Raw genomic sequence first — 26,640 nt, forward strand, 5'->3', positions numbered from 1 at the left:
GATTAAAAAAATATTTATTGATGCTTAAATCCACAATATACAAGGCGTGAAGATGTCAACGGCCATCCTAAGCTGAACGCGCCTGCTCTCGTCAGATCGCAGACTGCTACCCAGCTTCGGGCCCAGTAAGTACCGGCATGGGAGACTGACTGGGAATCCCGGGTGCAGTTGACATTTTGCTCTGTTGCCGCCTTCTGTTCCGATTCCGAAAAGGATTTATTGATGCTTAAATGCACAGTATAAAAAGCATGAAGCTGTCAATGGCCATCCTAAGCTGAACGCGTCTGCTCTCGTCAGATCGCAAACTGCTACCCAGCTTAGGGCCCGGTAAGTACTGGCAAGGGAGACTGGCTGGGAATCCCGGTTGCCGTTGACTTTTTGCTCTATTGCTGCCTTCCGCTCCGATTCCGAAAATAATTTATTGATGCTTAAATCCACAGTATACAAGGTGTGAAGCTGTCGATGGCCATCCTGAGCTTAACGCGCCTGCTCTCATCAGATCGCAGACTGGTACAGATCTTAGGGCCTGGTAAGTACCGGCATGGGACACTGGCTGGGAATCCCGGCTGCCGTTGACATTTTGCTCTGTTGCCGCCTTCCGTTCCGATTCCGAAAAGGATTTATTGATGCTTAAATGCACAGTATACAAAGTGTGAAGCTGTCAACGGCCATCCTAAGCTGAACGCGCCTGCTCTCGTCAGATCGCAGACTGCTACCCAGCTTAGGGCCTGGTAAGTACCAGCATGGGAGACTGGCCTGGAATCCCGGGTGCAGTTGACATTTTAACCTGTTGCCGCCTTCAGCTCCGATTCGGAAAAGGATTTATTGATGCTTAAATGCACAGTATAAAGTGCGTGATGCTGTTAACGGCCATCCTAAGCTACACGCGCCTGCTCTCGTCAGATCGCAGACTGCTACCCAGCTTAGGGCCCGGTAAGTACCAGCATGGGAGACTGGCTGGGAATCTCAGGTGTTGTTGACATTTTGCTCTGTAGCTCTGTAGACATTTTGCTCCGATTCCGAAAATTATTTATTGATGCTTAAATTCACAGTATACAAAGTGTGAAGCTGTCAACGGCCATCCTAAGCTGAACACGCCTGCTCTCGTCAGATCGCAGACTGCTACCCAGCTTAGGGCTTGGTAAGTACCAACATGGGAGACTGGCTGGGAATCCCCGGTGCAGTTGACATTTTAATCTGTTGCCGCCTTCCGCTCCGATTCGGAAAAGGATTTATTGATGCTTAAATCCACAATATACAGGGTGTGAAGCTGTCAACGGCCATCCTAAGCCTGAACGTGCCTGCTCTCCTCAGACCGCAGACTGCTGCCCGGCAGTTACCGGCATGGGAGACTGGCTGGCAATCCAAGGTGCCATTGACATTTTGCTCTGTTGCCGCCTTCCTCTCCGATTAATAAAAATATTTATTGATGCTTAAATCCACAATATACAAGGCGTGAAGATGTCAACGGCCATCCTAAGCTGAACGTGCCTGCTCTCGTCAGATCGCAGACTGCTACCCAGCTTAGGGCCCATTAAGTACCATCATGGGAGACTGGCTGGGAATCCGGGGGGGCAGTTGACATTTTGCTCTGTTGCCGCCTTCCGTTCCGATTCCGAAAAGGATTTATTGATGCTTAAATGCACAGTATAAAAAGCATGAAGCTGTCAATGGCCATCCTAAGCTGAACGCGCCTGCTCTCGTCAGATCGCAGACTGCTACCCAGCTTAGGGCCCGGTAAGTACTGGCATGGGAGACTGGCTGGGAATCCCGGTTGCCATTGACATTTTGCTCTATTGCTGCCTTCCGCTCCGATTCCGAAAATAATTTATTGATGCTTAAATCCACAGTATACAAGGTGTGAAGCTGTCGATGGCCATCCTAAGCTTAACGCGCCTGCTCTCGTCAGATCGCAGACTGGTACAGATCTTAGGGCCCGGTAAGTACCGGCATGAGACACTGGCTGGGAATCCCGGCTGCCGTTGACATTTTGCTCTGTTGTCGCTTTCCGTTCCGATTCCGAAAAGGATTTATTGATGCTTAAATGCACAGTATAAAGGGCGAGAAGCTGTCAACGGCCATCCTAAGCTGAACGAGCCTGCTCTCGTCAGATCGCAGTCTGCTACCCAGCTTCGGGCCTGTTAAGTACCAGCATGGGAGACTGGCTGGGAATCCAGGCTGCCGTCGACATTTTGCTCTCTTTCTGCTCCGATTCCGAAAAGGATTAATTGATGCTTAAATGCACAGTATACAAAGTGTGAAGCTGTCAACGGCCATCCTAAGCTGAACGCGCCTGCTCTCGTCAGATCGCAGACTGCTACCCAGCTTAGGACCCGGTAAGTACCAGCATGGGAGACTGGCTGGGAATCCCGGGTGCAGTTGACATTTTAATCTGTTGCCACCTTCCTCTCCGATTAAAAAAAATATTTATTGATGCTTAAATCCACAGTATACAAGGCGTGAAGTTGTCAACGGCCATCCTAAGCTGAACGCGCCTGCTCTCGTCAGATCGCAGACTGCTACCCAGCTTAGGGCCCGGTAAGTACTGGCATGTGAGACTGGCTGGTAATCCCGGGTGCCGTTGATATTTTGCTCTATTGCTGCCTTCCGCTCCGATTCCGAAAATAATTTATTGATGCTTAAATCCACAGTATACAAGGTGTGAAGCTGTCGACGGCCATCCTAAGCTTAACGCGCCTGCTCTCGTCAGATCGCAGACTGGTACAGATCTTAGGGCCCGGTAAGTACCGGCATGGGACACTGGCTGGGAATCCCGGCTGCCGTTGACATTTTGCTCTGTTGCCGCCTTCCGTTCCAATTCCGAAAAGGATTTATTGATGCCTAAATGCACAGTATAAAGGGCGAGAAGCTGTCAACGGCCATCCTAAGCTGAACGCGCCTGTTCTCGTCAGATCGCAGACTGCTACCCAGCTTCGGGCCTGGTAAGTACCAGCAAGGGAGACTGGCTGGGAATCCCGGGTGCAGTTGACATTTTGCTCTGTTTCTGCTCCGATTCCGAAAATTATTTATTGATGCTTAAATCCACAGTATACAAAGTGTGAAGCTGTCAACGGCCATCCTAAGCTGAACGCGCCTGCTCTCGTCAGATCGCAGACTGCTACCCAGCTTAGGTCCTGGTAAGTACCAGCATGGGAGACTGGCTGGGAATCCCGGGTGCAGTTGACTTTTTAATATGTTGCCGCCTTCCGCTCCGATTCGGAAAATGATTTATTGATGCTTAAATCCACAATATACAGGGTGTAAAGCTGTCAACGGCCATCCTAAGCCTGAACGTGCCTGCTTTGCTCAGATCGCAGACTGCTGCCCGGCAGTTACCGGCATGGGAGACTGGCTGGCAATCCAAGGTGCCATTGACATTTTGCTCTGTTGCCGCCTTCCTCTCCGATGAAAAAAATATTTATTGATGCTTAAATCCACAATATACAAGGCGTGAAGATGTCAACGGCCATCCTAAGCTGAACGCGCCTGCTCTCGTCAGATCGCAGACTGCTACCCAGCTTAGGGCCCAGTAAGTACCGGCATGGGAGACTGGCTGGGAATCCCGGGTGCAGTTGACATTTTGCTCTGTTGCCGCCTTCCGCTCCGATTCCGAAAAGAATTTATTGATGCTTAAATCCACAGTATACAAGGTGTGAAGCTGTCGACGGCCATCCTAAGCTTAACGCGCCTGCTCTCGTCAGATCGCAGACTGGTACAGATCTTAGGGCCCGGTAAGTACCGGCATGGGACACTGGCTGGGAATCCCGGCTGCCGTTGACATTTTGCTCTGTTGCCGCCTTCTGTTCCGATTCCGAAAAGGATTTATTGATGCTTAAATGCACAGTATACAAAGTGTGAAGCTGGCAACGGCCATCCTAAGCTGAACGCGCCTGCTCTCGTCAGATCGCAGACTGCTACCCAGCTAATGGCCCAGTAAGTACCGGCATGGGAGACTGGCTGGGAATCCCGGCTGCCGTTGACATTTTGCTCTGTTGCCGCCTTCCGTTCCGATTCCGAAAAGGATTTATTGATGCTTAAATGCACAGTATACAAAGTGTGAAGCTGTCAACGGCCATCCTAAGCTGAACGCACCTGCTCTCGTCAGATCGCAGACTGCTACCCAGCTTAGGGCCCGGTAAGTACCAGCATGGGAGACTGGCTGGGAATCTCAGGTGTTGTTGACATTTTGCTCTGTAGCTCTGTAGACATTTTGCTCCGATTCCGAAAAGGATTTATTGATGCTTAAATCCACAATATACAGGGTGTGAAGTCGTCTACGGCTATCCTAAGCTGAATGCGCCTGTTCTTGTCAGATCGCAGACTGCTGCCCGGCAAGTACGGGCATGGGTGACTGGCTGGCAATCCAAGGTGCTATTGACATTTTGATCTGTTGCCGCCTTCCTCTCCGATTAAAAAAAATATTTATTGATGCTTAAATCCACAGTATACAAGGCGTGAAGATGTCAACGGCCATCCTAAGCTGAACGCGCCTGCTCTCGTCAGATCGCAGACTGGTACAGATCTTAGGGCCCGGTAAGTACCGGCATGGGACACTGGCTGGGAATCCCGGGTGCAGTTGACATTTTAATCTGTTGCCGCCTTACGCTCCGATTCGGAAAAGGATTTATTGATGCTTAAATGCACAGTATAAAGGGCGTGAAGCTGTCAACGGCCATCCTAAGCTGAACGCGCCTGCTCTCGTCAGATCGCAGACTGCTACCCAGCTTAGGGCCCGGTAAGTACCAGCATGGGAGACTGGCTGAGAATCCCAGGTGTCGTTGACATTTTGCTCTGTTGCCGCCTTACGCTCCGATTCCGAAAAGGATTTATTGATGCTTAAATCCACAGTATACAGGGCGTGAAGTTGTCTACGGCCATCCTAAGCTGAATGTGCCTGTTCTCGTCAGATCGCAGACTGCTACCCTGCTTCGGGCCTGATAAGTATCAGCATGGGAGACTGGCTGGGAATCCCGGGTGCAGTTGACATTTTGCTCCGATTCCGAAAATTATTTATTGATGCTTAAATCCACAGTATACAAAGTGTGAAGCTGTCAACGGCCATCCTAAGCTAAATGCACCTGCTCTCGTCAGATCGCAGACTGCTACCCCGCTTAGGGCCTGGTAAGTACCAGCATGGGAGACTGGCTGGGAATCCCGGGTGCAGTTGACATTTTAGTCTGTTGCCGCCTTCCGCTCAGATTCGGAAAAGGATTTATTGATGCTTAAATGCACAATAAACAGGGTGTGAAGCTGTCAACGGCCATCCTAAGCCTGAACGTGCCTGCTCTCCTCAGATCACAGACTGCTGCCCGGCAGTTACCGGCATGGGAGACTGGCTGGCAATCCAAGGTGCCATTGACATTTTGCTCTGTTGCCGCCTTCCTCTCCGATTAAAAAAATATTTATTGATGCTTAAATCCACAATATACAAGGCGTGAAGATGTCAACGGCCATCCTAAGCTGAACGCGCCTGCTCTCGTCAGATCGCAGACTGCTACCCAGCTAGGGCCCAGTAAGTACCAGCATGGGAGACTGGCTGGGAATCCCAGGTGTCGTTGACATTTTGCTCTGTTGCCGCCTTTCGCTCCGATTCCGAAAAGGATTTATTGATGCTTAAATCCACAGTATACAGGTTGTGAAAATGTCTACGGCCATCCTAAGCTGAATGCGCCTGTTCTTGTCAGATCGCAGACTGCTACCCAGCTTCGGGCCTGGTAAGTACCGACATGGGAGGCTGGCTGGGAATCCTGGGAGCAGTTGAAATTTTGCTCTGTTTCTGCTCCGATTCCGAAAATTATTTATTGATGCTTAAATCCACAGTATACAAAATGTGAAGCGTACAACGGCCATCCTAAGCTGAACACGCCTGCTCTCGTCAGATTGCAGACTGCTACCCAGCTTAGGGCCCGGTAAGTACCAGCATGGGAGACTGGCTGGGAATCCCAGGTGTTGTTGACATTTTGCTCTGTAACCGCCTTCCGCTTCGATTCCGAAAAGGATTTATTGATGCTTAAATCCACAGTATCCACAGTATACAGGGTGTGAAGCCGTCTACGGCTATCCTAAGCTGAATGTGCCTGTTCTTGTCAGATCGCAGACTGCTGCCCGGCAAGTACGGGCATGGGTGACTGGCTGGCAATCCAAGGTGCCATTGACATTTTGCTCTGTTGCCGCCTTCCGTTCCGATTCCGAAAAGGATTTATTGATGCTTAAATGCACAGTATATAAAGTGTGAAGCTGTCAACGGCCATCCTAAGCTGAACGCGCCTGCTCTCGTCAGATCGCAGACTGGTACAGATCTTAGGGCCCGGTAAGTACCAGCATGGGAGACTGGCTGGGAATCCCTGGTGTCGATGACATTTTGCTCTGTTGCCGCCTTCCGTTCCATTATTTATTGATGCTTAAATCCACAATATAAAGGGGGTGAAGCTGTCAACGGCCATCCTAAGCTGAACGCGCCTGCTCTCGTCAGATCGCAGACTGATACCCAGCTTAGGGCCTGGTAAGCACCAGCATGGGAGACTGGCTGGGAATCCCAGGTGTCGTTGACATTTTGCTCTGTTGCCGCCTTACGCTCCGATTCCGAAAAGGATTTATTGATGCTTAAATTCACAGTATACAGGGTGTGAAGATGTCTATGGCCATCCTAAGCTGAATGCGCCTGTTCTCGTCAGATCGCAGACTGCTACCCAGCTTCGGGCCTGGTAAGTACCAGCATGGGAGACTGGCTGGGAATCCCGGGTGCAGTTGCCATTTTGCTCTGTTTCTGCTCCGATTCCGAAAATTATTTATTGATGCTTAAATCCACAGTATACAAAGTGTGGAGCTGTCAACAGCCATCCTAAGCTGAATGCGCCTGCTCACGTCAGATCGCAGACTGCTACCCAGCTTAGGGCCTGGTAAGTACCAGCATGGGAGACTGGCTGGGAATCCCAGGTGCAGTTGACATTTTAATCTGTTGCCGCCTTCCGCTCCGATTCGGAAAAGGATTTATTGATGCTTAAATCCACAATACACAGGGTGTGAAGCTGTCAACGGCCATCCTAAGCCTGAACGTGCCTGCTCTCCTCACATCGCAGACTACTGCCCGGCAGTTACCGGCATGGGAGACTGGCTGGCAATCCAAGGTGCCATTGACATTTTGCTCTGTTGCCGCCTTCCTCTCCGATTAATAAAAATATTTATTGATGCTTAAATTCACAATATACAAGGCGTGAAGATGTCAACGGCCATCCTAAGCTGAACGCGCCTGCTCTCGTCAGATCGCAGACTGCAACCCAGCTTAGGGCCCAGTAAGTACCGGCATGGGAGACTGGCTGGGAATCCCGGGTGCAGTTGACATTTTGCTCTTTTGCCGCCTTCCGTTCCGATTCCGAAAAGGATTTATTGATGCTTAAATGCACAGTATACAAATCATGAAGCTGTCAATGGCCATCCTAAGCTGAACGCGCCTGCTTTCGTCAGATCGCAGACTGCTACCTAGCTTAGGGCCCGGTAAGTACTGGCATGGGAGACTGGCTGGGAATCCCAGCTGCCGTTGACATTTTGCTCTGTTGCCGCCTTCCGTTCCGATTCCGAAAAGGATTTATTGATGCTTAAATGCACAGTATACAGGGTGTGAAGCTGTCAACGGCCATCCTAAGCTAAACGCGCCTGCTTTCGTCAGATCGCAGACTGATACCCAGCTTAGGGCCTGGTAAGTACCAGCATGGTAGACTGGCTGGAATCCCGGGTGCAGTTGACATTTTAATCTGTTGCCGCCTTCCGCTCCGATTCGGAAAAGGATTTATTGATGCTTAAATCCACAATATACAGGGTGTAAAGCTGTCAACGGCCATCCTAAGCTGAACGTGTCTGCTCTTGTCAGATCACAGACTGCTACCCAGCTTAGGGCACGGTATGTACCAGCATGGGAGACTGGCTGGGAATCCCAGGTGTTGTTGACATTTTGCTCTGTAGCCGCCTTATGCTTCGATTCCGAAAAGGATTTATTGATGCTTAAATCCACATTATACAGGGTGTGAAGCCGTCTACATATATCCTAAGCTGAATGTGCCTGTTCTTGTCAGATCGCAGACTGCTGCCCGGCAAGTACGGGCATGGGAGACTGGCTGGCAATCCAAGGTGCTATTGATATTTTGATCTGTTGCCGCCTTCCTCTCCGATTAAAAAAAATATTTATTGATGCTTAAATCCACAGTATAAAAAGCATGAAGCTGTCAATGGCCATCCTAAGCTGAACACGCCTGCTCTCTTCAGATCGCAGACTGGTACAGATCTTAGGGCCCGGTAAGTACCGGCATGGGACACTGGCTGGGAATCCCGGCTGCCGTTGACATTTTGCTCTGTTGCCGCCTTCCGTTCCAATTCCGAAAAGGATTTATTGATGCTTAAATGCACAGTATACAAAGTGTGAAGCTGTCAACCGCCATCCTAAGCTGAACGCGCCTGTTCTCGTCAGATCGCAGACTGCTACCCAGCTTCGTGCCTGGTAAGTACCAGCATGGGAGACTGACTGGGAATCCAGGGTGCAGTTGACATTTTGCTCTGTTTCTGCTCCGATTCCGAATTTTTTTTATTGATGCTTAAATCCACAGTATACAAAGTGTGAAGCTGTCAACGGCCATCCTAAGCTGAGCGCGCCTGCTCTTGTTAGATCGCAGACTGCTACCCAGCTTAGGGCCTGGTAAGTACCAGCATGGGAGACTGGCTGGGAATCCCGGTTGCAGTTGACATTTTAATCTGTTGCCGCCTTCCGCTCCGATTCGGAAAATGATTTATTGATGCTTAAATCCACAATATACAGGGTGTGAAGCTGTCAACGGCCATCCTAAGCCTGAACGTGCCTGCTCTCCTCAGATCGCAGACTGCTGCCCGGCAGTTACCGGCATGGGAGACTGGCTGGCAATCCAAGGTGCCATTGACATTTTGCTCTGTTGCCGCCTTCCTCTCCGATTAATAAAAATATTTATTGATGCTTAAATCCACAATATACAAGGCGTGAAGATGTCAACGGCCATCCTAAGCTGAACGTGCCTGCTCTCGTCAGATCGCAGACTGCTACCCAGCTTAGGGCCCATTAAGTACCATCATGGGAGACTGGCTGGGAATCCCGGGTGCAGTTGACATTTTGCTCTGTTGCCGCCTTCCGTTCCGATTCCGAAAAGGATTTATTGATGCTTAAATGCACAGTATAAAAAGCAACAAGCTGTCAATGGCCATCCTAAGCTAAACGCGCCTGCTCTCGTCAGATCGCAGACTGCTACCCAGCTTAGGGCCCGGTAAGTACTGGCATGGGAGACTGGCTGGGAATCCCGATTGCCGTTGCCATTTTGCTCTATTGCTGCCTTCCGCTCCGATTCCGAAAAGAATTTATTGATGCTTAAATCCACAGTATACAAGGTGTGAAGCTGTCGACGGCCATCCTAAGCTGAACGCGCCTGCTCTCGTCAGATCGCAGACTGCTACCCAGCTTAGGGCCCGGTAAGTCCCAGCATGGGAGACTGGCTGGGAATCCCAGGTGTTGTTGACATTTTGCTCTGTAGCCGCCTTCCGCTCCGATTTCGAAAAGGATTTATTGATGCTTAAATCCACAGTATACAGGGTGTGAAGCCGTCTACGGCTATCCTAAGCTGAATGTGCCTGTTCTTGTCAGATCGCAGACTGCTGCCCGGCAAGTACGGGCATGGGAGACTGGCTGGGAATCCCGGGTGCCGTTGACATTTCACTCTATTGCTGCCTTCCGCTCCGATTCCGAAAAGAATTTATTGATGCTTAAATTCACAGTATACAAGGTGTGAAGCTGTCGACGGCCATCCTAAGCTTAACGCGCCTGCTCTTGTCAGATCGCAGACTGGTACAGATCTTAGGGCCCGGTAAGTACCGGCATGGGACACTGGCTGGGAATCCTGGCTGCCGTTGACATTTTGCTCTGTTGCCGCCTTCCTTTTCCGATTCCGAAAAGGATTTATTGATGCTTAAATGCACAGTATAAAGGGCGAGAAGCTGTCAACGGCCATCCTAAACTGAACGTGCCTGCTCTCGTCAGATCGCAGACTGCTACCCAGCTTAGGGCCCGGTAAGTACCAGCATGGGGGACTGGCTGGGAATCCCAGGTGTCGTTGACATTTTGCTCTGTTGCCGCCTTACGCTCCGATTCCGAAAAGGATTTATTGATGCTTAAATGCACAGTATAATAATAACGAAGCTGTCAATGGCCATCCTAAGCTGAATGCGCCTGTTCTTGTCAGATCGCAGACTGCTGCCCTGCAAGTACGGGCATGGGAGACTGGCTGGCAATCCAAGGTGCTATTGACATTTTGATCTGTTGCCCCCTTCCTCTCCGATTAAAAATTTTTTTTATTGATGCTTAAATAAACAGTATACAAGGCGTGAAGATGTCAACGGCTATCCTAAGCTGAACGCGCCTGCTCTCGTCAGATCGCAGACTGCTACCCAGCTTAGGGCCCGGTAAGTACTGGCATGGGAGACTGGCTGGGAATCCCGGGTGCCGTTGACATTTTGCTCTATTGCTGCCTTCCGCTCCGATTCAGAAAATAATTTATTGATGCTTAAATCCACAGTATACAAGGTGTGAAGCTGTCGACGGCCATCCTAAGCTTAACGCGCCTGCTCTCGTTAGATCGCAGACTGGTACAGATCTTAGGGCCCGGTAAGTACCGGCATGGGACACTGGCTGGGAATCCCGGCTGCCATTGACATTTTGCTCTGTTGCCGCCTTCCGTTCCGATTCCGAAAAGGATTTATTGATGCCTAAATGCACAGTATAAAGGGAGAGAAGTTGTCAACGGCCATCCTAAGCTGAACGCGCCTGCCCTCGTCAGGTCGCAGACTGCTACCCAGCTTAGGGCCCGGTAAGTACCGGCATGGGAGACTGGCTGGGAATCCCGAGTGCAGTTGACATTTTGCTCTGTTGCCGCCTTCCGCTCCGATTCCGAAAAGGATTTATTGATGCTTAAATGCACAGTATAAAAAGCATGAAGCTGTCAATGGCCATCCTAAGCTGAACGCGCCTGCTCTCGTCAGATCGCAGACTGCTACCCAGCTTAGGGCCCGGTAAGTACTGGCATGGGAGACTGGCTGGTAATCCCGGTTGACATTTAGCTCTATTGCTCTATTGCTGCCTTGCTCCGATTCCGAAAAGAATTTATTGATGCTTAAATCCACAGTATACAAGGTGTGAAGCTGTCGACGGCCATCCTAAGCTTAACGTGCCTGCTCTCGTCAGATCGCAGACTGGTACAGATCTTAGGGCCCGGTAAGTACCGGCATGGGACACTGGCTGGGAATCCCGGCTGCCGTTGACATTTTGCTCTGTTGCCGCCTTCCGTTCCGATTCGGAAAAGGATTTATTGATGCTTAAATCCACAATATACAGGGTGTGAAGCTGTCAACGGCCATTCTAAGCCTGAACGTGCCTGCTCTCCTCAGATCGCAGACTGCTGCCCAGCAGTTACCGGCAAGGGAGATTGGCTGGCAATCCAAGGTGCCTTTGACATTTTGCTCTGTTGCCGCATTCCTCTCCGATTAATAAAAATATTTATTGATGCTTAAATCCACAATATACAAGGCGTGAAGCTGTCAACGGCCATCCTAAGCTGAATGCGCCTCCTCTCGTCAGATCGCAGACTGCTACCCAGCTTAGGGCCTGGTAAGTACCAGCATGGGAGACTGGCTGGGAATCCCGGGTGCAGTTGACATTTTTATCTGTTGCCGCCTTACGCTCCGATTCGGAAAAGGATTTATTGATGCTTAAATGCACAGTATAAAGGGCGAGAAGCTGTCAACCGCCATCCTAAGCTGAACGCTCCTGCTCTCGTCAGATCGCAGACTGCTACCCAGCTTAGGGCCCGGTAAGTACCAGCATGGGAGACTGGCTGGGAATCCCGGGTGTCGTTGATATTTTGCTCTGTTGCCGCCTTACGCTCCGATTCCGAAAAGGATTTATTGATGCTTAAATCCACAGTATACAAGGTGTGAAGTTGTCTACGGCCATCCTAAGCTGAATGTGCCTGTTCTCGTCAGATCGCAGACTGCTACCCTGCTTCGGGCCTGATAAGTACCAGCATGGGAGACTGGCTGGGAATCCCGGGTGCAGTTGACATTTTGCTCTGTTTCTGCTCCGATTCCGAAAATTATTTATTGATGCTTAAATCCACAGTATACAAAGTGTGAAGCTGTCAACGGCCATCCTAAGCTGAACGCACCTGCTCTCGTCAGATCGCAGACTGCTACCCAGCTTAGGGCCTGGTAAGTACCAGCATGGGAGACTGGCTGGGAATCCCGGGTACAGTTGACATTTTAATCTGTTGCCGCCTTCCGCTCCGATTCCGAAAAGAATTTATTGATGCTTAAATCCACAGTATACAAGGTGTGAAGCTGTCGACGGCCATCCCAAACTTAACGCGCCTGCTCTCGTCAGATCGCAGACTGGTACAGATCTTAGGGCCCGGTAAGTACCGGCATGGGACACTGGCTGGGAATCCCGGCTGCCGCTGACATTTTGCTCTGTTGCCGCCTTCCGTTCCGATTCCGAAAAGGATTTATTGATGCTTAAATGCACAGTATACAAAGTGTGAAGCTGTCAACGGCCATCCTAAGCTGAACGCGCCTGCTCTCGTCAGATCGCAGACTGCTACCCAGCTTAGGGCCTGGTAAGTACCAGCATGGGAGACTGGCTGGGAATCCCGGGTGCAGTTGACATTTTAATCTGTTGCCGCCTTCCGCTCCGATTCGGAAAAGGATTTATTGATGCTTAAATGCACAGTATAAAGGGCATGAAGCTGTTAATGGCCATCCTAAGCTGAACGCGCCTGCTCTTGTCAGATCGCAGACTGCTACCCAGCTTAGGGCCCGGTAAGTACCAGCATGGGAGACTGGCTGGGAATCTCAGGTGTTGTTGACATTTTGCTCTGTAGCTCTGTAGACATTTTGCTCCGAATCCAAAAAGGATTTATTGATGCTTAAATCCACAATATACAGGGTGTGAAGCCGTCTACGGCTATCCTACGCTGAATGCGCCTGTTCTTGTTAGATCGCAGACTGCTGCCCGGCAGGTACGGGCATGGGAGACTGGCTGGCAATCCAAGGTGCTATTGACATTTTGATCTGTTGCCGCCTTACTCTCCGATTAAAAAAAATATTTATTGATGCTTAAATCCACAGTATACAAGGTGTGAAGCTGTCGACGGCCATCTTAAGCTCAACGCGCCTGCTCTCGTCAGATCGCAGACTGGTACAGATCTTAGGGCCCGGTAAGTACCGGCATGGGACACTGGCTGGGAATCCCGGCTGCCGTTGACATTTTGCTCTGTTGCCGCCTTCCGTTCCGTTCCGATTCCGAAAAGGATTTATTGATGCCTAAATGCACAGTATAAAGGGCGAGAAGCTGTCAACGGCCATCCTACGCTGAACGCGCCTGCTCTCGTCAGATCGCAGACTGCTGCCCAGCTTAGGGCCCGGTAAGTACCAGCATGGGAGACTGGCTGGGAATCCCAGGTGCAGTTGACATTTTGCTCTGTTGCCGCCTTCCGTTCCGATTCCGAAAAGGATATATTGATGCTTAAATGCACAATATAAAAATCAAGAAGATGTCAACGGCCATCCTAAGCTGAACGCGCCTGCTCTCGTCAGATCGCAGACTGCTACCCAGCTTAGGGCCTGGTAAGTACCAGCATGGGAGACTGGCTGGGAATCCCGGGTGCAGTTGACATTTTAATCTGTTGCCGCCTTCCGCTTCGATTCGGAAAATTATTTATTGATGCTTAAATCCACAATATAAAGGGGGTGAAGCTGTCAACGGCCATCCTAAGCTGAACGCGCCTGCTCTCGTCAGATCGCAGACTGATACCCAGCTTAAGGCCTGGTAAGTACCAGCATGGGAGACTGGCTGGGAATCCCAGGTGTCGTTGACATTTTGCTCTGTTGCCACCTTACGCTCCGATTCCGAAAAGGATTTATTGATGCTTAAATCCACAGTATACAGGGTGTGAAGATGTCTATGGCCATCCTAAGCTGAATGCGCCTGTTCTCGTCAGATCGCAGACTGCTACCCAGCATCGGGCCTGGTAAGTACCAGCATGGGAGACTGGCTGGGAATCCCGGGTGCAGTTGCCATTTTGCTCTGTTTCTGCTCCGATTCCGAAAATTATTTATTGATGCTTAAATCCACAGTATACAAAGTGTGAAGCTGTCAACGGCCATCCTAAGCTGAACGCGCCTGCTCTCGTCAGATCGCAGACTGCTACCCAGCTTAGGGCCTGGTAAGTACCAGCATGGGAGACTGGCTGGGAATCCCAGGTGCAGTTGACATTTTAATCTTTTGCCGCCTTCCGCTCCGATTCGGAAAAGGATTTATTGATGCTTAAATCCACAATACACAGGGTGTGAAGCTGTCAACGGCCATCCTAAGCCTGAACGTGCCTGCTCTCCTCAGATCGCAGACTACTGCCCGGCAGTTACCGGCATGGGAGACTGGCTGGCAATTCAAGGTGCCATTGACATTTTGCTCTGTTGCCGCCTTCCTCTCCGATTAATAAAAATATTTATTGATGCTTAAATTCACAATATACAAGGCTTGAAGATGTCAACAGCCATCCTAAGCTGAACCCGCCTGCTCTCGTCAGATCGCAGACTGCTACCCAGCTTAGGGCCCAGTAAGTACCGGCATGGGAGACTGGCTGGGAATCCCGGGTGCAGTTGACATTATGCTCTGTTGCCGCCTTCCGTTCCGTTTCCGAAAAGGATTTATTGATGCTTAAATGCACAGTATAAAAAGCATGAAGCTGTCAATGGCCATCCTAAGCTGAACGCGCCTGCTCTCGTCAGATCGCAGACTGCTACCCAGCTTAGGGCCCAGTAAGTACCGGCATGGGAGACTGGCTGGGAATCCCGGGTGCAGTTGACATTTTGCTCTGTTGCCGCCTTCCGTTCCGATTCCGAAAAGGATTTATTGATGCTTAAATGCACAGTATAAAAATCATGAAGCTGTCAATGGCCTTCCTAAGCTGATCGCGCCTGCTTTCGTCAGATCGCAGACTGCTACCTAGCTTAGGGCCCGGTAAGTACTGGCATGGGAGACTGGCTGGGAATCCTGGTTGCTGTTGACATTTTGCTCTATTGCTGCCTTCCGCTCCGATTCCGAAAATAATTTATTGATGCTTAAATCCACAGTATACAAGGTGTGAAGCTGTCGACGGCCATCCTAAGCTTAACGCGCCTGCTCTCGTCAGATCGCAGACTGGTACAGATCTTAGGGCCCGGTAAGTACCGGCATGGGACACTGGCTGGGAATCCCGGCTGCCGTTGACATTTTGCTCTGTTGCCGCCTTCCGTTCCGATTCCGAAAAGGATTTATTGATGCTTAAATCCACAATACACAGGGTGTGAAGCTGTCAACGGCCATCCTAAGCCTGAACGTGCCTGCTCTCCTCAGATCGCAGACTACTGCCCGGCAGTTACCGGCATGGGAGACTGGCTGGCAATCCAAGGTGCCATTGACATTTTGCTCTGTTGCCGCCTTCCTCTCCGATTAATAAAAATATTTATTGATGCTTAAATTCACAATATACAAGACGTGAAGATGTCAACGGCCATCCTAAGTTGAACGCGCCTGCTCTCGTCAGATTGCAGACTGCAACCCAGCTTAGGGCCCAGTAAGTACCGGCATGGGAGACTGGCTGGGAATCCCGGGTGCAGTTGACATTTTGCTCTGTTGCCGCCTTCCGTTCCGATTCCGAAAAGGATTTATTGATGCTTAAATGCACAGTATAAAAATCATGAAGCTGTCAATGGCCATCCTAAGCTGAACGCGCCTGCTTTTGTCAGATCGCAGACTGCTACCTAGCTTAGGGCCCGGTAAGTACTGGCATGGGAGACTGGCTGGGAATCCCGGTTGCCGTTGACATTTTGCTCTATTGCTGTCTTCCACTCCGATTCCGAAAATAATTTATTGATGCTTAAATCCACAGTATACAAGGTGTGAAGCTGTCGACGGCCATCCTAAGCTTAACGCGCCTGCTCTCGTCAGATCGCAGACTGGTACAGATCTAAGGGCCCGGTAAGTACCGGCATGGGACACTGGCTGGGAATCCCGGCTGACGTTGACATTTTGATCTGTTGCCGCCTTCCGTTCCGATTCCGAAAAGGATTTATTGATGCTTAAATGCACAGTATACAGGGTGTGAAGCTGTCAACGGCCATCCTAAGCTGAACGCGCCTGCTTTCGTCAGATCGCAGACTGATACCCAGCTTAGGGCCTGGTAAGTACCAGCATGGTAGACTGGCTAGAATCCCGGGTGCAGTTGACATTTTAATCTGTTGCCGCCTTCCGCTCTGATTCGGAAAAGGATTTATTGATGCTTAAATCCACAATATACAGGGTGTGAAGCTGTCAACGGCCATCCTAAGCTGAACGTGTCTGCTCTCCTCAGATCGCAGACTGCTGCCGGCAGATACCGGCGTGGGAGACTGGCTGGCAATCCAAGGTGCCATTGGCATTTTGCTCTGTTGCCGCCTTCCTCTCCGATTAATAAAAATATTTATTGATGCTTAAATCCACAGTATACAAAGTGAGAAGCTGTCAACGGCCATCCTAAGCTGAACGCGCCGGCTCTCGTCAGATTGCAGACTGCTACCCAGCTTAGGGCCTGGTAAGTACCAGCATGGGAGACTGGCTGGGAATCCCGGGTGCAGTTGACATTTTAATCTGTTGCCGCCTTCTGCTCCGATTCGGAAAAGGATTTATTGATGCTTAAATGCACAGTATAAAGGGCGTGAAGCTGTCAACGGCCATCCTAAGCTGAGCGCGCCTGCTCTTGTCAGAACGCAGACTGCTACCCAGCTTAGGGCCCGGTAAGTACCAGCATGGGAGACTGGCTGGGAATCTCAGGTGTTGTTGACATTTTGCTCTGTAGCCGCTTCCGCTTCGATTCCGAAAAGGATTTATTGATGCTTAAATCCACAGTATACAGGGTGTGAAGCCGTCTACGGCTATCCTAAGCTGAATGTGCCTGTTCTTGTCAGATCGCAGACTGCTGCCTGGTAAGTACTGGCATGGGAGACTGGCTGGGAATCCCAGGTGCCGTTGACATTTTGCTCTATTGCTGCCTTCCGCTCCGATTCCGAAAATAATTTATTGATGCTTAAATCTACAGTATACAAGGTGTGAAGCTGTCGACGGCCATCCTAAGCTTAACGTGCCTGCTCTTGTCAGATCGCAGACTGGTACGGATCTTACGGCCCGGTAAGTACCGGCATGGGACACTGGCTGGGAATCCCGGCTGCCGTTGACATTTTGCTCTGTTGCCGCCTTCCGTTCCGATTCCGAAAAGGATTTATTGATGCTTAAATGCACAGTATAAAGTGCGAGAAGCTGTCAACGGCCATCCTAAGCTGAACGTGCCTGCTCTCGGCAGATCGCAGACTGCTACCCAGCTTAGGACCCGGTAAGTACCAGCAGGGGAGACTGGCTGGGAATCCCAGGTGTCGTTGACATTTTGCTCTGTTTCTGCTCCGATTCCGAAAATTATTTATTGATGCTTAAATCCACAGTATACAAAGTGTGAAGCTGTCAACGGCCATCCTAAGCTGAACGTGCCTGCTCTCGGCAGATCGCAGACTGCTGCCCAGCTTAGGGCCCGGTAAGTACCAGCATGGGAGACTGGCTGGGAATCCCGGTTGCAGTTGACATTTTAATCTGTTGCCGCCTTCCGCTCCGATTCGGAAAATGATTTATTGATGCTTAAATCCACAATATACAGGGTGTGAAGCTGTCAACGGCCATCCTAAGCCTGAACGTGCCTGCTCTCCTCAGATCGCAGACTGCTGCCCGGCAGTTACCGGCATGGGAGACTGGCTGGCAATCCAAGGTGCCATTGACATTTTGCTCTGTTGCCGCCTTCCTCTCCGATTAATAAAAATATTTATTGATGCTTAAATCCACAATATACAAGGCGTGAAGATGTCAACGGCCATCCTAAGCTGAACGCGCCTGCTCTCGTCAGATCGCAGACTGCTACCCAGCTTAGGGCCCATTAAGTACCATCATGGGAGACTGGCTGGGAATCCCGGGTGCAGTTGACATTTTGCTCTGTTGCCGCCTTCCGTTCCGATTCCGAAAAGGATTTATTGATGCTTAAATGCACAGTATAAAAAGCAACAAGCTGTCAATGGCCATCCTAAGCTAAACGCGCCTGCTCTCGTCAGATCGCAGACTGCTACCCAGCTTAGGGCCCGGTAAGTACTGGCATGGGAGACTGGCTGGGAATCCCGGTTGCCGTTGCCGTTGCCATTTTGCTCTATTGCTGCCTTCCGCTCCGATTCCGAAAAGAATTTATTGATGCTTAAATCCACAGTATACAAGGTGTGAAGCTGTCGACGGCCATCCTAAGCTGAACGCGCCTGCTCTCGTCAGATCGCAGACTGCTACCCAGCTTAGGGCCCGGTAAGTACTGGCATGGGAGACTGGCTGGGAATCCCGTGTGCCGTTGAAATTTTGCTCTATTGCTGCCTTCCGCTCCGATTCCGAAAAGAATTTATTGATGCTTAAATTCACAGTATACAAGGTGTGAAGCTGTCGACGGCCATCCTAAGCTTAACGCGCCTGCTCTTGTCAGATCGCAGACTGGTACAGATCTTAGGGCCCGGTAAGTACCGGCATGGGACACTGGCTGGGAATCCTGGCTGCCGTTGACATTTTGCTCTGTTGCCGCCTTCCTTTTCCGATTCCGAAAAGGATTTATTGATGCTTAAATGCACAGTATAAAGGGCGAGAAGCTGTCAACGGCCATCCTAAACTGAACGTGCCTGCTCTCGTCAGATCGCAGACTGCTACCCAGCTTAGGGCCCGGTAAGTACCAGCATGGGGGACTGGCTGGGAATCCCAGGTGTCGTTGACATTTTGCTCTGTTGCCGCCTTACGCTCCGATTCCGAAAAGGATTTATTGATGCTTAAATGCACAGTATAATAATAACGAAGCTGTCAATGGCCATCCTAAGCTGAATGCGCCTGTTCTTGTCAGATCGCAGACTGCTGCCCGGCAAGTACGGGCATGGGAGACTGGCTGGCAATCCAAGGTGCTATTGACATTTTGATCTGTTGCCCCCTTCCTCTACGATTAAAATTTTTTTTATTGATGCTTAAATAAACAGTATACAAGGCGTGAAGATGTCAACGGCTATCCTAAGCTGAACGCGCCTGCTCTCGTCAGATCGCAGACTGCTACCCAGCTTAGGGCCCGGTAAGTACTGGCATGGGAGACTGGCTGGGAATCCCGGGTGCCGTTGACATTTTGCTCTATTGCTGCCTTCCGCTCCGATTCAGAAAATAATTTATTGATGCTTAAATCCACAGTATACAAGGTGTGAAGCTGTCGACGGCCATCCTAAGCTTAACGCGCCTGCTCTCGTTAGATCGCAGACTGGTACAGATCTTAGGGCCCGGTAAGTACCGGCATGGGACACTGGCTGGGAATCCCGGCTGCCATTGACATTTTGCTCTGTTGCCGCCTTCCGTTCCGATTCCGAAAAGGATTTATTGATGCCTAAATGCACAGTATAAAGGGCGAGAAGTTGTCAACGGCCATCCTAAGCTGAACGCGCCTGCCCTCGTCAGGTCGCAGACTGCTACCCAGCTTAGGGCCCGGTAAGTACCGGCATGGGAGACTGGCTGGGAATCCCGAGTGCAGTTGACATTTTGCTCTGTTGCCGCCTTCCGCTCCGATTCCGAAAAGGATTTATTGATGCTTAAATGCACAGTATAAAAAGCATGAAGCTGTCAATGGCCATCCTAAGCTGAACGCGCCTGCTCTCGTCAGATCGCAGACTGCTACCCAGCTTAGGGCCCGGTAAGTATTGGCATGGGAGACTGGCTGGGAATCCCCGATGCCGTTGACATTTTGCTCTATTGCTGCCTTCCGCTCCGATTCCGAAAATAATTTATTGATGCTTAAATCCACAGTATACAAGGTGTGAAGCTGTCGACGGCCATCCTAAGCTTAACGCGCCTGCTCTCGTCAGATCGCAGACTGGTACAGATCTTAGGGCCCGGTAAGTACCGGCATGGGACACTGGCTGGGAATCCCGGCTGCCGTTGACATTTTGCTCTGTTGCCGCCTTCCGTTCCGATTCCGAAAAGAATTTATTGATGCTTAAATGCACAGTATAAAGGGCGAGAAGCTGTCAACGGCCATCCTAAGCTGAACGCGCCTGATCTCGTCAGATTGCAGACTGCTACCCAGCTTAGGGCCCGGTAAGTACCAGCATGGGAGACTGGCTGGGAATCCCAGGTGTCGATGACATTTTGTTCTGTTGCCGCCTTCCGCTCCGATTCCGAAAAGGATTTATTGATGCTTAAATCGACAGTATACAGGGTGTGAAGATGTCTACGGCCATCCTAAGCTGAATGCGCCTGTTCTCGTCAGATCGCAGACTGCTACCCAGCTTCAGGCCTGGTAAGTACCAGCATGGGAGACTGGCTGGGAATCCCGGGTGCAGTTGACATTTTAATCTGTTGCCGCCTTCCGCTCCGATTCGGAAAAGGATTTATTGATGCTTAAATCCACAATATACAGGTTGTGAAGCTGTCAACGGCCATCCTAAGCCTGAACGTGCCTGCTCTCCTCGGATCGCAGACTGCTGCCCGGCAGTTACCGGCATGGGAGACTGGCTGGCAATCCAAGGTGCCATTGACATTTTGCTCTGTTGCCGCCTTCCTCTCCGATTAATAAAAATATTTATTGATGCTTAAATCCACAATATACAAGGCGTGAAGATGTCAACGGCCATCCTAAGCTGAACGCGCCTGCTCTCGTCAGATCGCAGACTGCTACCCAGCTTAGGGCCCGGTAAGTACTGGCATGGGAGACTGGCTGGGAATCCCGGTTGCCGTTGACATTTTGCTCTATTGCTGCCTTCCGCTCCGATTCCGAAAAGAATTTATTGATGCTTAAATCCACAGTATACAAGGTGTGAAGCTGTCGACGGCCATCCTAAGCTTAACGCGCCTGCTCTCGTCAGATCGCAGACTGGTACAGATCTTAGGGCCCGGTAAGTACCGGCATGGGACACTGGCTGGGAATCCCGGCTGCCGTTGACATTTTGCTCTGTTGCCACCTTCCGTTCGGATTCCGAAAAGGATTTATTGATGCTTAAATGCACAGTATACAAAGTGTGAAGCTGTCAACGGCCATCCTAAGCTGAATGCGCCTGTTCTCGTCAGATCGCAGACTGCTTCCCAGCTTCGGGCCTCGTAAGTACCAGCATGGGAGACTGGCTGGGAATCCCGGGTGCAGTTGACATTTTACTCTGTTTCTGCTCCGATTCCGAAAATTATTTATTGATGCTTAAATCCACAGTATACAAAGTGTGAAGCTGTCAACAGCCATCCTAAGCTGAACGCGCCTGCTCTCGTCAGATCGCAGACTTCTGCCCAGCTTAGGGCCCGGTAAATACCAGCATGGGAGACTGGCTGGGAATCTCAGGTGTCGTTGACATTTTGCTCTGTTGCCGCCTTACGCTCCGATTCCGAAAAGGATTTATTGATGCTTAAATCCACAGTATGCAGGGCGTGAAGCTGTCAACGGCCATCCTAAGCTGAACGCGCCTGCTCTCGTCAGATTGCAGACTGTAATCCAGCTTAGGGCCCGGTAAGTACCCGCATGGGAGACTGGCTGGGAATCTCAGGTGTTGTTGACATTTTGCTCTGTAGCTCTGTAGACATTTTGCTCCGATTCCGAAAAGGATTTATTGATGCTTAAATCCACAGTATACAGGGTGTGAAGATGTCTACGGCCATCCTAAGCTGAATGCGCCTGTTCTCGTCAGATCGCAGACTGCTATCCAGCTTCGGGCCTGGTAAGTACCAGCATGGGAGACTGGCTGGGAATCCCGGGTGCAGTTGAAATGTTGCTCTGTTTCTGCTCCGATTCCGAAAATTATTTATTGATGTTTAAATCCACAGTATACAAAGTGTGAAGCTGTCAACGGCCATCCTAAGCTGACCGCGCCTGCTCTCGTCAGATTGCAGACTGCTACCCAGCTTAGGGCCCGGTAAGTACCAGCATGAGAGACTGGCTGGGAATCCCAGGTGTCTTTGACATTTTGCTCTGTTGCAGCCTTCCGCTCTGATTCCGAAAAGGATTTATTGATGCTTAAATCCACAGTATACAGGGTGTGAAGATGTCTACGGCCATCCTAAGCTGAATGCACCTGTTCTTGTCAGATCGCAGACTGCTACCCATCTTCGGGCCTGGTAAGTACCAGCATGGGAGACTGGCTGGGAATCCCGGGTGCAGTTGACATTTTGCTCTGTTTCTGCTCCGATTCCGAAAATTATTTATTGATGCTTAAATCCACAGTATACAAAATGTGAAGCTGTCAACGGCCATCCTAAGCTGAACGCGCCTGCTCTCGTCAGATCGCAGATTGCTATCCAGCTTAGGGCCCGGTAAGTACCAGCATGGTAGACTGGCTGGGAATCCCAGGTGTTATTGACATTTTGCTCTGTAGCCGCTTCCGCTTCGATTCCGAAAAGGATTTATTGATGCTTAAATCCACAGTATACAGGGTGTGAAGCCGTTAACGGCCATCTTAAGCTGAACGCGCCTGCTCTCGTCAGATCGCAGACTGCTACCCAGCTTAGGGCCCGGTAAGTACCAGCATGGGAGACTGGCTGGGAATCTCAGGTGTTGTTGACATTTTGCTCTGTTGCTCTGTAGACATTTTGCTCCGATTCCGAAAAGGATTTATTGATGCTTAAATCCACAATATACAGGGTGTGAAGCCGTCTACGGCTATCCTAAGCTGAATGTGCATGTTCTTGTCAGATCGCAGACTGCTGCCCGGCAAGTACGGGCATGGGAGACTGGCTGGCAATCCAAGGTGCTATTGACATTTTGCTCTGTTGCCGCCTTCCTCTCCGATTCCGAAAAGGATTTATTGATGCCTAAATGCACAGAATAAAAGCATGAAGCTGTCAATGGCCATCCTAAGCTGAACGCGCCTGCTCTCGTCAGATCGCAGACTGCTACCCAACATAGGGCCCGGTAAGTACTGGCATGGGAGACTGGCTGGGAATCCCAGTGCCGTTGACATTTTGCTCTATTGCTGCCTTCCGCTCCGATTCCGAAAATAATTTATTGATGCTTAAATCCACAGTATACAAGGTGTGAAGCTGTCGACGGCAATCCTAAGCTTAACGCGCCTGCTCTCGTCAGATCGCAGTCTGGTACAGATCTTAGGGCCCGGTAAGTACCGGCATGGGACACTGGCTGGGAATCCCGGCTGCCGTTGACATTTTGCTCTGTTGCCGCCTTCCGTTCCGATTCCGAAAAGGATTTATTGATGCTTAAATGCACAGTATAAAGGGCGAGAAGCTGTCAACGGCCATCCTAAGCTGAACGCGCCTGCTCTCGTCAGATCGCAGACTGCTACCCAGCTTAGGGCCCGGTAAGTACCAGCATGGGAGACTGGCTGGGAATCCCAGGTGTCGTTGACATTTTGCTCTGTTGCCGCCTTACGCTCCGATTCCGAAAAGGATTTATTGATGCTTAAATCCACAGTATACAGGGTGTGAAGATGTCTACGGCCATCCTAAGCTGAAAGCGCCTGTTCTCATCAGATCGCAGACTGCTACCCAGCTTCGGGCCTGGTAAGTACCAGCATGGGAGACTGGCTTGGAATCCCGGGTGCAGTTGACATTTTAATCTGTTGCCGCCTTCCGCTCCGATTCGGAAAAGGATTTATTGATGCTTAAATCCACAATATACAGGGTGTGAAGCTGTCAACGGCCATCCTAAGCCTGAACGTGCCTGCTCTCCTTAGATCGCAGACTGCTGCCCGGCAGTTACCGGCATGGGAGACTGGCTGGCAATCCAAGGTGCCATTGACATTTTGCTCTGTTGCCACCTTCCTCTCCGATTAAAAAAATATTTATTGATGCTTAAATCCACAATATACAAGGCGTGAAGATGTCAACGGCCATCCTAAGCTGAACGCGCCTGCTCTCGTCAGATCGCAGACTGCTACCCAGCTTCGGGCCCAGTAAGTACCGGCATGGGAGACTGACTGGGAATCCCGGGTGCAGTTGACATTTTGCTCTGTTGCCGCCTTCTGTTCCGATTCCGAAAAGGATTTATTGATGCTTAAATGCACAGTATAAAAAGCATGAAGCTGTCAATGGCCATCCTAAGCTGAACGCGTCTGCTCTCGTCAGATCGCAAACTGCTACCCAGCTTAGGGCCCGGTAAGTACTGGCAAGGGAGACTGGCTGGGAATCCCGGTTGCCGTTGACTTTTTGCTCTATTGCTGCCTTCCGCTCCGATTCCGAAAATAATTTATTGATGCTTAAATCCACAGTATACAAGGTGTGAAGCTGTCGATGGCCATCCTGAGCTTAACGCGCCTGCTCTCATCAGATCGCAGACTGGTACAGATCTTAGGGCCTGGTAAGTACCGGCATGGGACACTGGCTGGGAATCCCGGCTGCCGTTGACATTTTGCTCTGTTGCCGCCTTCCGTTCCGATTCCGAAAAGGATTTATTGATGCTTAAATGCACAGTATACAAAGTGTGAAGCTGTCAACGGCCATCCTAAGCTGAACGCGCCTGCTCTCGTCAGATCGCAGACTGCAACCCAGCTTAGGGCCTGGTAAGTACCAGCATGGGAGACTGGCCTGGAATCCCGGGTGCAGTTGACATTTTAACCTGTTGCCGCCTTCCGCTCCGATTCGGAAAAGGATTTATTGATGCTTAAATGCACAGTATAAAGTGCGTGATGCTGTTAACGGCCATCCTAAGCTACACGCGCCTGCTCTCGTCAGATCGCAGACTGCTACCCAGCTTAGGGCCCGGTAAGTACCAGCATGGGAGACTGGCTGGGAATCTCAGGTGTTGTTGACATTTTGCTCTGTAGCTCTGTAGACATTTTGCTCCGATTCCGAAAATTATTTATTGATGCTTAAATTCACAGTATACAAAGTGTGAAGCTGTCAACGGCCATCCTAAGCTGAACACGCCTGCTCTCGTCAGATCGCAGACTGCTACCCAGCTTAGGGCTTGGTAAGTACCAACATGGGAGACTGGCTGGGAATCCCCGGTGCAGTTGACATTTTAATCTGTTGCCGCCTTCCGCTCCGATTCGGAAAAGGATTTATTGATGCTTAAATCCACAATATACAGGGTGTGAAGCTGTCAACGGCCATCCTAAGCCTGAACGTGCCTGCTCTCCTCAGACCGCAGACTGCTGCCCGGCAGTTACCGGCATGGGAGACTGGCTGGCAATCCAAGGTGCCATTGACATTTTGCTCTGTTGCCGCCTTCCTCTCCGATTAATAAAAATATTTATTGATGCTTAAATCCACAATATACAAGGCGTGAAGATGTCAACGGCCATCCTAAGCTGAACGTGCCTGCTCTCGTCAGATCGCAGACTGCTACCCAGCTTAGGGCCCATTAAGTACCATCATGGGAGACTGGCTGGGAATCCGGGGGGGCAGTTGACATTTTGCTCTGTTGCCGCCTTCCGTTCCGATTCCGAAAAGGATTTATTGATGCTTAAATGCACAGTATAAAAAGCATGAAGCTGTCAATGGCCATCCTAAGCTGAACGCGCCTGCTCTCGTCAGATCGCAGACTGCTACCCAGCTTAGGGCCCGGTAAGTACTGGCATGGGAGACTGGCTGGGAATCCCGGTTGCCATTGACATTTTGCTCTATTGCTGCCTTCCGCTCCGATTCCGAAAATAATTTATTGATGCTTAAATCCACAGTATACAAGGTGTGAAGCTGTCGATGGCCATCCTAAGCTTAACGCGCCTGCTCTCGTCAGATCGCAGACTGGTACAGATCTTAGGGCCCGGTAAGTACCGGCATGAGACACTGGCTGGGAATCCCGGCTGCCGTTGACATTTTGCTCTGTTGTCGCTTTCCGTTCCGATTCCGAAAAGGATTTATTGATGCTTAAATGCACAGTATAAAGGGCGAGAAGCTGTCAACGGCCATCCTAAGCTGAACGAGCCTGCTCTCGTCAGATCGCAGTCTGCTACCCAGCTTCGGGCCTGTTAAGTACCAGCATGGGAGACTGGCTGGGAATCCAGGCTGCCGTCGACATTTTGCTCTCTTTCTGCTCCGATTCCGAAAAGGATTAATTGATGCTTAAATGCACAGTATACAAAGTGTGAAGCTGTCAACGGCCATCCTAAGCTGAACGCGCCTGCTCTCGTCAGATCGCAGACTGCTACCCAGCTTAGGACCCGGTAAGTACCAGCATGGGAGACTGGCTGGGAATCCCGGGTGCAGTTGACATTTTAATCTGTTGCCACCTTCCGCTCCGATTCGGAAAAGGATTTATTGATGCTTAAATCCACAATATACAGGGTGTGAAGCTGTCAACGGCCATCCTAAGCCTGAACGTGCCTGCTCTCCTCAGATCGCAGACTGCTGCCCGGCAGTTACCGGCATGGGAGACTGGCTGGCAATCCAAGGTGCCATTGACATTTTGCTCTGTTGCCGCCTTCCTCTCCGATTAATAAAAATATTTATTGATGCTTAAATCCACAATATACAAGGCGTGAAGATGTCAACGGCCATCCTAAGCTGAACGCGTCTGCTCTCGTCAGATTGCA

General features: G+C 50.4%; 14 pseudogenes; all 14 read left to right on the forward strand.

The window, feature by feature from the left end:
- The first annotated feature begins 1,666 nt into the window (after positions 1 to 1,666).
- On the forward strand, positions 1,667 to 1,786 carry LOC130326323 (5S ribosomal RNA; annotated as a pseudogene).
- A 2,278-nt stretch (positions 1,787 to 4,064) lies between these two features.
- On the forward strand, positions 4,065 to 4,184 carry LOC130318548 (5S ribosomal RNA; annotated as a pseudogene).
- Positions 4,185 to 4,664: 480 nt separating this feature from the next.
- On the forward strand, positions 4,665 to 4,784 carry LOC130352007 (5S ribosomal RNA; annotated as a pseudogene).
- Positions 4,785 to 6,828: 2,044 nt separating this feature from the next.
- On the forward strand, positions 6,829 to 6,948 carry LOC130352041 (5S ribosomal RNA; annotated as a pseudogene).
- A 3,451-nt stretch (positions 6,949 to 10,399) lies between these two features.
- Positions 10,400 to 10,519, forward strand: LOC130316590 (5S ribosomal RNA; annotated as a pseudogene).
- Positions 10,520 to 12,199: 1,680 nt separating this feature from the next.
- On the forward strand, positions 12,200 to 12,319 carry LOC130352946 (5S ribosomal RNA; annotated as a pseudogene).
- Positions 12,320 to 12,603: 284 nt separating this feature from the next.
- LOC130349774 (5S ribosomal RNA) lies at positions 12,604 to 12,723 on the forward strand (annotated as a pseudogene).
- Positions 12,724 to 13,612: 889 nt separating this feature from the next.
- LOC130349786 (5S ribosomal RNA) lies at positions 13,613 to 13,732 on the forward strand (annotated as a pseudogene).
- Positions 13,733 to 13,814: 82 nt separating this feature from the next.
- LOC130316654 (5S ribosomal RNA) lies at positions 13,815 to 13,934 on the forward strand (annotated as a pseudogene).
- A 277-nt stretch (positions 13,935 to 14,211) lies between these two features.
- LOC130329657 (5S ribosomal RNA) lies at positions 14,212 to 14,331 on the forward strand (annotated as a pseudogene).
- Positions 14,332 to 19,188: 4,857 nt separating this feature from the next.
- On the forward strand, positions 19,189 to 19,308 carry LOC130316601 (5S ribosomal RNA; annotated as a pseudogene).
- Positions 19,309 to 20,793: 1,485 nt separating this feature from the next.
- On the forward strand, positions 20,794 to 20,913 carry LOC130353126 (5S ribosomal RNA; annotated as a pseudogene).
- A 2,482-nt stretch (positions 20,914 to 23,395) lies between these two features.
- On the forward strand, positions 23,396 to 23,515 carry LOC130313462 (5S ribosomal RNA; annotated as a pseudogene).
- A 2,086-nt stretch (positions 23,516 to 25,601) lies between these two features.
- On the forward strand, positions 25,602 to 25,721 carry LOC130326333 (5S ribosomal RNA; annotated as a pseudogene).
- Positions 25,722 to 26,640: the final 919 nt, after the last annotated feature.

The sequence above is a fragment of the Hyla sarda genome, chromosome 1, assembly GCF_029499605.1.
Source record: "Hyla sarda isolate aHylSar1 chromosome 1, aHylSar1.hap1, whole genome shotgun sequence".
Taxonomy (NCBI): domain Eukaryota; kingdom Metazoa; phylum Chordata; class Amphibia; order Anura; family Hylidae; genus Hyla; species Hyla sarda.